This window comes from Ursus americanus, chromosome 12 (assembly GCF_024610735.1).
Source record: "Ursus americanus isolate L20-20 chromosome 12, mUrsAme1.1.p, whole genome shotgun sequence".
NCBI lineage: Eukaryota > Metazoa > Chordata > Mammalia > Carnivora > Ursidae > Ursus > Ursus americanus.
In genome coordinates this window covers 54,019,006-54,030,603 of record NC_142138.1, presented here as the reverse complement: position 1 = coordinate 54,030,603, position 11,598 = coordinate 54,019,006, and the positions used below count along the sequence as shown (strand labels likewise).

General features: G+C 34.6%; 1 pseudogene; it reads right to left on the bottom strand.

Moving 5' to 3' along the window:
• Positions 1-234: 234 nt before the first annotated feature.
• On the bottom strand, positions 235-963 carry LOC123794956 (pre-mRNA-splicing regulator WTAP-like; annotated as a pseudogene).
• Between the last annotated feature and the right edge of the window lie 10,635 nt (positions 964-11,598).

The following is an 11,598-nucleotide window of genomic DNA, read 5'->3' as shown; positions in this document are numbered from 1 at the left end:
ACAGTCTTCTTGGCAACACTGATTAACAGTGTCTCTAAGTCACTACGCTCAAGGTTAAGAGTGGTGGATATCCCATTTTTACATTTTACTGGAATTTTACATGTTCAATTCATGATTTTAAATCTGTAGGTTTTCATTCCTCCAAACTGAAGACGCAGTGTGCCACAGACATGCTATTTCCATTTCTCCCTCTCTTTTCTTCAAACAGAAACATTTCTCAAGTGTCTACACATGTTAGAACTGCAATTTTTCAGAGGCAGCCCCTTTTTTGGAATAGTCCCATGCTATCAGGCCTCAGAAGCAAGGGGAGGGGGAAGAGAAAAGAGCTAAAACACAAGTTTCACTTGGTAAGTTTGACATTAACCATTCCAAGCTGGGTACTATAAAAATGTGGCGCTTTTTTTGGCTCAGAAATCTGAGTTTTGGTGTGGAAACCAGTTGGTGGCTGTCCCACCAAAGCTTTGTCCTAGTGGAACTATCAGGGTCGTCTTGACTGGGGAGTATGATTTGTTTATCGACCAGGTGTAAACCTCCAGGCACTCAGTTCATTTGGGGCTTGTTCTAGTTTGTCTTTAGTCTATTACAGTTCACCTTTGCTTTTTAGGAACTAACAAGTTGATCCCTGGGTCTACCACTGTTGATCTCAGTTGGGCAGCACTAGGCTGCTGGGCTTGTTGCAGGTACTGGATTTGAGAAGCACGCTTGCATCTCTTGCTCCTTGGTTGCTCCTCACATTGCAAGGATGTTTTCCCTGTGAGCAGACTCTTGTAACTGCTTTGGTTTTTCTTCAGACTCCCATAAGCCAGTTACATCGTTAGAAGTAAGATCTGTGTACTTGCCCTCCAAAGCTTGGATACATGCTTCACATTGTTTCCATCCTCAAATTAACTCACCAGGTGCTATACCTTTGAAGTTTCTTTTACTCAGGAGAAACTTTTTGGGAAGAGGTTTCTCCTTGGTCATCTTGAATCCTTTTCAGAGGGAGGCCTCAGCCCACTCACATAGGCCAAGCCCAGGCTGCTGGATCACCACCCAGGCCTCCAGAGCACACCAGCGCTGCCCCAAGCTCCTCCTCCCGCGACAGCCCTGCCTTCCCCTTTATTTGTGGTCTCACTGCCACAGAATGACTGTGGTTTTCTTGTAATATATTTGCCTGATTTATCATATCACAGTAATAGTGACCTGATAGAATGAGTTGAGAAGTGTAATCTAGTTTTTGGAAGAGTTTGTGAAGGATTCCTATGAAGTCTTTTTAAAAAATGTTTGGAGGAATTTATTAATGAAGTCTTTGGGCCTAGATTTCTCTTCCTCTCAAGCTCTCCTCTTTGGTTCTTTCTCTCTCTATTTTACTAATTGAAACTCCTTGCTTTTTATAGATCTATTCAGATTCTTCGGCGGGGGGGGGGGGGAGTTGAATAGCTCCAAATTAAAGCATTATAGACTGTTGTCTTAATGAAGATTAGTAATTTCCCTTGGATAGTTGATTTTTATTTTGTTCTGTGGCTTTAACTAAATAAGGATTTCTGAAATTGTAAGTGTAGTTCTTTTACCATATTTTCTTGTTTTAGAGGGAGTTCAAACAGTTTTTCACTCTTCCATTACAGACGGTGATCTGGGTCCAAGGAAAGTTGGTTCTACCTCGTGGGTATTGTGAAGGGAGAAAAATTTGAGCCAGTATTATTTTAATGAAGAATCTTTATAAGAATATGATATTTTATGGTTAACTGAACATAATAAAAAATATGCTATTTTAAAAATATCTAATAAAAAGAGCAATCAAATAATCAATGGAAAGATAAAATACATAATACTATTGATTTTGTCACAATCTAATTCTTGTAAAGGGAGACAACAACTAGATAAACAGTTGTGGACAAAATGCTGAAAAGCCTCTTTGTAAGATATTAAAATGGGTCACAAATATTTGGCTACCTGATTTATTCCACTAAATATCTGAAGTTACCATATGACTTACAGGTAAGCACCAACTTATCCTAAGGCCGAAGGCATCAGCTTTCTAAGGCAGGTGAATAATTAATGCAGCTTTTGATTCCAGGTTTAACAATTTATTCGCCTATCAATTCCACCATAAAATCCCTGAAGCTCTTTACAAAATTTGCAATGAGATAGAATTAGCAGGTGCTACTAAGAGAATATGTAAGTTTCCTTAACAAAATGCCAGAAGTTGATTGTCGACCAACTGGGGAAGGCCTATGAGATCCTTCCAGTGTACACAAAAGGAATGAATCCATAATTAAATTACAGTTAATCACAGATGGTTATTTTACAGCAGGTGCTCAACTTTGAAAGTGTAGTTCTGGACTATTTTTGTTCCAACATGGTGCTTAATCCCTGTTGGTTATCTGGCAATATTTTATGGTTAGAAAAATGTTTATTTATGGTGGAAATTTTGTTTTATCTATTCCATAAATATATAAAATATTATTTCATGTAATTTTTCATATAAATTTTGTGAGCATGCACACTGTTGTTTTGATATTTTAAGAAAGCACTGAAAAATACAGTTTAAATATTTTTATCAGATTCATAAACCCCCTTGATTCAGAAATAATAGCCATTCAAAGGTATTAGTAGGATTATATGAAATAGCAAACAAATTTTTAATATTCAAAATTGCTCAAATTTGGAAAAAAATAGTAAGTCATATAATCAACAACACCTTCAGTAACAAAATATGGGCTTATTCCTGTCACATTTCCCTTTCAAACAAGTTAATAAAATAAGCAAAAGATACCAGAACATTGACTTGTTGGCACAGTAAACATCATAATGTATGAAGGGAAAGAATGGGATAATTTTTTTACATATTTAAAATTAACACTAACATTCTGTAAATAATAACTTCACTTAGCAAAACAGATCTTCTGAATATCATAAATATAAAGCTGATCTGGATGCATCTGTTTCAGGGTCTTATTATTAAAGATCTATTAAATGCAAGATGCTTGGCTAAATGCAAGTTATAGTTGCATTTTCAGTTTGGGGATTTCATTATGGATCTATTAATATTCGACGTTCTTATAGGTAGTGACTAATTACCCATTTCTTTCATCTCTGTCTCTCTGTGCCTTTCCTAATCCTTGGTTTGGAAAGAGGGGCTGAATACTCCTGTTCCTAATTGTTTTGGCATTGCTTTCTGGCAATATTGTTTTCAATCTGTTATTTTCTGCAATGATCCAAATAGGTATTTCTCTCTCTCTCTCTCTCTCTCTCTCTCTCTCTCTCACACACACACACACACACACACACACACACACACACACTAAAGGAAAGAAAGCCATCTATAGCATCCCACTGTAGAAGAAAAGCCCTCTTCAGATTTTTGGAAGAAAACTAGAATAACTCATGCTAGGTGAGAAAATACATGGAATGATAAAAGCGGTGTAGTGTCAGATCCGGGAACACCATCACGACCTGTGCGACTTTGGTCAGATTGAGTCAAATAAACAGAAACAAAGGAATCATGTTTGTCATCAAAACATATCTTTCAGAAACCTGTGATAAATTAAAATATTCACAGAATCAATAAAGATATTTCAAATCAAGATGCTGGCAATGGGGAAAAAAAAAGTTCAATACTTGTATCAGAGTCTGACTTCTGACTTCCTTTCCCAAAGAGAACATTCTTGTACTAGCTAAACTGAACAATGAACACTCCATTATATATGCCCCTTTTTTCTTACTTCTCTTACCATTTAGCTTCTGCATGTTATTTCTTCTTCCTGGAATGACTTCTCCCTCCTTCTCCCTGCAACTGTATGTCTCTCCCAGTTTTTTCTACCCCTAATTCAAGGCAGTAATACCTTTAATAGCTAAATTATGTCGGTCACAAGTTGTATCAGGGAAGCATTCCCAGATAATATCTATTCAAGATTCAACCATATGATTTTCCTGTGTTGTTTTTATAACACTCAATATTTGTACCAAAATGACACTTTTGGTCTGTCTTGAAATTTTCTTCTTACCCATCAACTGTGTGCTCCTCATGTAGGGAGTGATTACATCATATCCTTAGTACCCCAACCTGGTGCCTGTCACATAGGTGTTGGTACTGAATAACTTTTTTTTTATGAGTAAATATGTTATGCTAAATAGTAACAATTTTGTGGCTGTAAAGATTTTCTTGCTCAATTGTTTTATACCCTGAACTAAAGAAGAGAAATACGATGTAAGGACACTACATTATTAGTTGTAAAATAACTGCCAATTTGAAAAGCTAGAGGCCCTTAATATATTTTTAATATGTAGTATTTACTGTGTATGTTGCCCATACAGAAGATGTGATTTTCCTTTTTTTAATCAGAGAAAACTATGGGTATTGCTGTGTCAAATCTCTGACTGTTGTATGGAGATAAAAATATAATGCACATACACATTCAAATTGGATCCAAAGGTTGAGAAAAGCATTGCTTATCTAACTCATATCTAATGGTTAGTTTATTGCCTATGTCATTTCAAAAGCTATTTAGAATGAGCATTTATCATCTTTATTATAAATTTACCTACTAGAATTCTTAGTCTGATGTGTACATTTCACAGTGTAGGATTTAACAATAAAAGGCACTTCTGGAGGCTTTAAGAGAGTCAATGCACAAAATAGTCCCCATACCCGAGTGAATTCCATACCTCCCATAAATCTTATATAAATGCAAGTAGATATAATGGGGTCTAATATCACCAATTTCACATTACCTACATTTTAAAAACACCTCAGTAAGTAGCGTGCTTTGAGGACAAAGATTATATTTCCTAAAAAGCTGCCATGGCAACTGATTTCCTATTAGTCAAAATGATATTTGTATATATTTATTAAGTATGTTTTCTAAGAAATGCCAACTTTTAAAAATTATGACCCTATTAGTCATCATGATATCTGAGCTGTAAGCAGATCTACCCATATATTTGCGCTGACAAAATTATTGAGGTGTAAATTAGTGAAATGTTTTGATTATATTTTGTTAGATGTTATGGAAATAGTCAAACGTATATTTCGAATGTGCTCATTAAAAGTTACATTCAATATTTTTTATAAAAAATTCTATGCTTCATACAGTAGACACACGCAGAATGTTTACATAGAACTCTTGTCCTCGGGTGTTTTCATGTGATTAAATACTCCAACATTCTGGTCTACAGAACAAGGACGGTTACTAAGTCCAAGTAATTACTTTAATGGGATTTTAAGTGCTAATGTTTTGGACACAATTGATGACATATAGGTCTTAATAAAGAAGGTAGCATAGAGACTATAGTCAATGGCATTATAATAGCATTGCATGGTGATCGATGGTAGCTACACTTGCGGTGAGCGCAGCATAACATATAGACTTGTTGAATCACTATGTTGTACACCTGAGACTAATGTAACATCATGTGTCAGCTATACTCAAATTTAAAAAAGAATTGTATGTGTGCTTAAAGTGGATGTGCTCGCTTTTTTTACATAAGAAAAATAAAGATCTTGGTGCGCCTGGGTGGCACAGCGGTTAAGCGTCTGCCTTCGGCTCAGGGCGTGGTCCCGGCGTTCTGGGATCGAGCCCCACATCAGTTTCTTCCGCTATGAGCCTGCTTCTTCCTCTCCCACTCCCCCTGCTTGTGTTCCTTCTCTCGCTGGCTGTCTCTATCTCTGTCGAATAAATAAATAAAATCTTTAAAAAAAAAAAAAAAGAAAAATAAAGATCTTGAGTTATAAAATCTCAATCCCTGAACCTCCTTTACAGAGGACTTTAATAATATGGAGACATTCTCTACCTGTGCATTAATGGAATGTTCAAAAATTGACGCCCCAATGGACAAATGTTATACTGTGATTTTTTTATTAAAGAAATTGCACCAATACTAAAGAATTATAAAATTAACAGAAACATGTAAATTATGTTCCTTTCTTGAGAAGTAAGATCGGGTCTCTGTTACTGAGTATCCGTTTTCTGGTTTACATACTTATTCTCCTGGTGCTAAGAGTGATTATCATTGGTCATTTTTGACAGCTCTTTCACTGATGTGTATCTTATAAAAGACACTATATTCATGTCACTACTAAGAGCTGGAAAACAGAAGATAATCTGAGAAGTCCACAGTTTTTAAGTAATTAGTAAAAAATATTTCTTTAGGAAGAAGAATGAAAGAACTTATTATTTTGGGAAATGTTATTTTCGAAAATGGTAAGTGATTTACCTGGGTATGGGTAAGAAGGTGAAAAACGAAAAGTTCAACTCATTTCTTGCATAGGCCAGTACAAAATTAGATGGAAAACTGTTTGTCAAAGAAAAGGGTGTTGGGATACAAATGAATCATAGAAAAGTTATAATAAAATTATGTTCAACAAAAACCACAGTGAGGTCTGTCAAACATCAGACAAGGTTATAAAGTGTAATCTCAAGAAAATCTTATAATCTATAGAAAAAAATATTAGAAATAAAGACAAAGAGCTGATATCTCCATAGCTGGGACAACGGAGATATTACAGAGATATTTCTGTATCGTAAGAGGCAAATAAAACAAACAGAACAGAAAAATTTTAAATGATGTAATGAAAAAAAATTTCTGCACAGATCTGTTTATGAAAACACAAAAAAGTAAAAGTTGTCATTACAAGCATATATTTATAAATATGTGTATGTGAATTAGTATTAAATTTGTTTTGATATAAAATATCTGACTTAGTTATGGGTAATGTAAAGTCATATACATATGTTAAGAACATGAAAACACATATACATTATTATCTTTAGAAATGATTATCAATAACAAACTGCTGGCCCCAATTAGAAAACTAGATATGTGAGAGGTGAAAAGTGTTAGTTGGCTGCTTTCCTCATTAACAAAGCTGACATGTAGAAAGTGATTCTGAATGGGAAGGGAAAACACCATTTTTGCAATAATTTCTGAGTATTTCAGCACTTGCCAGGAAATCAGGCATCTTCAGTTTATTTATCTAATCATTAAAAATAGGTTAAATTCCTACTGTATGCCAGGAACTACTCTAAATTCTGAGGCTATGGGGGCGCCTGGGTGTCTCTGTCAGTGAAGCATTTGCCTTCGGCTCAGGTCCTGATCCTGGGGTCCTGGGATTGAGCCCTGCATCAGTCTCCCTGATCAGTGGGGAGTCTGCTTCTCCCTCTTCCTCTGCCCACCCCCCACCCCAGCTCATGCTCACTCTCTCTCATTCTCTCTCTCTATTTCAAAGAAATAAATCAAATCTAAAAATAAAAAATAAATAAATTCTGGGGGTATAATGGTGAATATCTTTCCTGGAAACTGGACAGAAAAAAACTGCAGTACTTATAGAAGCCCATAGTGACAAGATGTTTTGTCTGGGAAATTTTTCAATATGAGTGATATTAAAGTATGTTGTTATGCTGATGAAAATAAGCCAGTAACCAGGGTGAAAAGGATGATGCAGAGCAGGGATTAACAGAGCAATGATATCCTTCTGTGACTTGAAGGTCATGGGTACATTGCACAAATAGAGAGCCTGGCCTAAAATACAATCAGGAGCTGTGCGTCCTAACAGAAACAAAGGCAATGCATATCTTACAGGTGGAGATTCACAGAAATTGCTTTTAGAGCCCTACCTCATATTAATGTGGCTCATCGCTGCCGATATTTCACAGTTCTGAGAGCGTCTTGGTGGCTCTGTCCTAGAGTTCCTTGAAAGGTCATATAATTCTAACTCCCCAAACTATTTTCCATACATAGTTACACCTTGATTTTTAATTAGAGTTCATGCATGTTATATAAATGCTTGAAAATAACTTCTGTTTCCACTGAAATGATGGAGGGAAACAAAAATTTCTATAGCCAACGAAAGTAGAAATAAAGAGAAGGAAAATATTAAATAAAAAAATATTAAATAAGATTATAAATGAGAGAATAAATCAGTTAAGAAATACATGTAAATGAGACAAGCATGTCTATTTAAAAATGCCATATTGAGTTAAAAATTATTCCTGAAATAAAAAATTATTATAAAAAAATTCTTGAATTTAAATATATGATAAAGTTTTCTAAAAATATAAATGTAATTTAAATAAAAGATGGTCAAATATCTGCTAAACTAATACATTAAAAAAATAGTTTGTATTAGAAATAATTTGCTTGCAAGAAGTAGAATCCACTCAGACCAGCTTTAAAAAGAGATATGGAGGAGCACCTGGGTGGCTCAGTCAGTTGAGGGATGACTCTTGATTTCAGCTCAGGTCATGATCTCAGGGTGGTGAGATTGAGCCCTGCATCTGGGCTCCCAGCCCAGTGTGGAGCCTACTTAGGATTCTCTCCTTCCCTCTCCCTCTGCCCCTCCTCCCCCCTCCCCCTGCCCCAGGGTGCACACTGTACTAATTGCACTGATGTAATGTCCTGCTGTTAATTTTAAAAATATATAATGTATTTTATAAAAAAACTAATATTTTGGAAAATGAAATTACTAAAAAGTAATAAAGAAAAAAGAGATCAAATTACAAATTATGCATGAAAAGTATATATCATCACAGAAAGAAAATTGAAGTAATTAAAAGATAATTAGCTTTTAAAAAATACATGGTTAACAATTTGGAAATCAGTATAAATTTATGAAGGAAAACATACATCATGAGAAGTTGTAGAAAATCTAAATAAATAAATAATCATGTGACAATATGAAGTTTGTCAAATGTTAAGCCCCTTTAAAGCACACTAGTTCTAATCATCTACGCAAAGAAGTTTGTTTCAACATTCAAAAATTAATAATATCTGTATTAGTCTAATTGTTTGAAAGCATAAGGAAGAAAAATCTCCCATTCATTTCAGAATGTTAATATAAACTTTACACCAAAACCCAACTATCAAAGCACCTAAAACACTTCGTGTTCTAATATTATTGAAGAATAAATATGCAAACATTTAAAATAAAAGTTAGTAAATTAACATCTGAAGCACATTATAAGAATGATATAATATAGCAATCCGGGGTTTATTTTACAAATTGTACATGGTTTATTTTAGAGAAAAAAAGAGCTTCAACAATAGGATCTCATAAATAAGCCTTCTTACTGATAAGTGAAAGAGAAAACAAATGTGAATTTTAATAATGCATTTCAGAGTTTTAAAATTGCCTAATAACATAATTTAGTGGTTTTATTAACTAAATTTAAAACAACAGTAAAATATTTACCAAGAGCCAGTATCATATTTGAGAGTAAATATTAAAAGGGATTTCTATTAAAATTGGAAGAAAAACAAGGATGCTTAAATGTCATCACTCTTGGATATTATTTGTTGCAACACTGGTTAATTCAGTTAGACAATTATCACTATGTGAGTAAATGGCATAATAATTACAAAATTTTCTGCTTACCAATTAACTGAAGAAATGCTGGTGGTATTGTTAGCCACAAACATTGTACAGTAGAATGGAAAGACCTAATTCGAAAGTATGAATTATCTAGTATTAACTTAGGAAGGGTATAGAATTTATATTATTATAATTTATTTGCACACTGAATTTTATATATGTACTGAAATACAACGAAACAGACCTAAGCAAATGAGGTGACATAGCATCTGCTATGTAATGGTACACATTTCTCTTTAATAAGTTATAATTTCAACAAAGTTCTAATAAAAATATGATGAAATTTTAATTCCAACCTACATCTTTTGGGTTGAGGCTATTGGAATCTAAATAAAAATATTCTAAGTTTCATCCAGAAAAATAAACATGTGACAATGTCCAGATAAATGTTTTGCAATTTAATATATCCTTAGTACTTTTTTTTTTTCCAAAAAATTTTTTTTTTCTTGGAGAGAGAGTGTGCGTGTTCACACATGAATGGGGGTAGAGGGTGGGAATAGGGTGCTTAGAGGTTGGGTGTGGAGAGAGGGCAGAGGGAAAGGGAGAATCTTAAGCAGGCTCCATGCTTAGCTGGGAGCCTGACTTGGGGCTCGATCTCACAATCTCTGAGATCATGACCTGATCTGAAATCAAGAGCTGGACACTTAACCAACTGAGTCACCGAAGCACCCCTATCCTTAGCACTTTTTTTAATGAACTGGATAAACCTGAGTAGTGTAAACATACTTCCTACTCTCAAAGAGCCTGAAATCAGTTTTATAAACTAAACCCTATTTAATATTATATAAAATCTTTACTATGCTCAATTACTGCTTAATGTTTTGTAGAAATTAAATTCATTGGAAAAGAATAATTAATCACTTAATGATTTGTGGCAACACAGAAAAGACAAATCTAGATTTTCACACACTATGTACAAATATTTCAATGTAAAACCAGAAAATACAGACATCCTGAAAGAAAATATAGATCTATTTAATTATGATCCTGATAAAAAAAGATTCTTAAAATAGATCCAAATGAGAAAGACAATTGAAAATATCACAATAAATTGAAAAGGCAAAGGATTGAACATGTTTTGTAATGGGTTAACTTCTGTACTATTTAAATAAACTATACAAAAGAAGGAGAAAAATCTCTATAACTTGAAAATAAATGCACACGATTAACATTTCACTAAAGATGAAATGTAAACAGCTGACAAGTAAAAGCATTGTTCAACTTCATTCTGTGTGACAGAAGTAATAATTATAAAAGATTGAAGAACATACAAACGATCCAGTCCTCGAGATTTACCATCTCTTTCCCTTTGATTATGTCACGAGATCATACAGCTGCTTACCTCGCCCTGTTGTCTTGCTCCTGCAAACCTGCTTTCCAGAGTTTTGCTTTCATATCTTTAGTTTGTTGAGGTACTCTGCAAAAGATAGCTTTATGAAATCCAATGTAGGATTCCGTTAGAGACTATGACAAAGCTTCAACAGAAGATTTTTAACAACAGATTAACACAGTAATTGATGGGAGCTAGATTGCCTATGCTCATTTCCACCCGGAGCCCTGCCATATGACCAAACTGGGCATAAAGGTCTTTGCAGATATAGTTAAGGTAAGGATCTCAAGATGAGCACATATAGTTCTAAGTCCAGTGACTGGTTTTCTTAGGAGGAGAAGAGGGAGATGAAAGATAGACACAAAGGGGAAGGTCATGTGAAGATGAAGCAGATGTTGGAGGGCAACCACGAATGGCAAAGATTGCCAGCAGGCCTCAGAGGCTGGGAGAGAGGCATGAAAGAGACTCTCCCTTAGAGCCTCCCGAAGGAACTCACCCTGCCCACACCTTGATTTCAGACTTCGGGCTTCCACAACTAAGACACAATACATTTCGGTTGCTTCTTAGGCACTCAGTTTGTGATAATTTGTCATGAAAGCCTTAGGAAAACAATATAGTACTTGTGACCTAATAAATTTCTTATTCTCTCTTTGATTCATTGTCATCATTTTTAAATGGGGATAATTATAATATTGTCATCACATTTTATAAGTATTAGAAAATATTCTAAGCTTTGAGAACAGGATCTAGCACAGTTTAAGCATTCAAAAAATGATGGCTATAATTTTTATTACGTGAGGTGACTTTTTGGGGAACGCTTATAGCAGAAAGATCTTGGGTTATTTTGGCAGACTGTCTCATTCATCTTAGCATCTAGATATATCGGGGAAAATAGCTTCTGGAAGGCTGGTACCTGCCA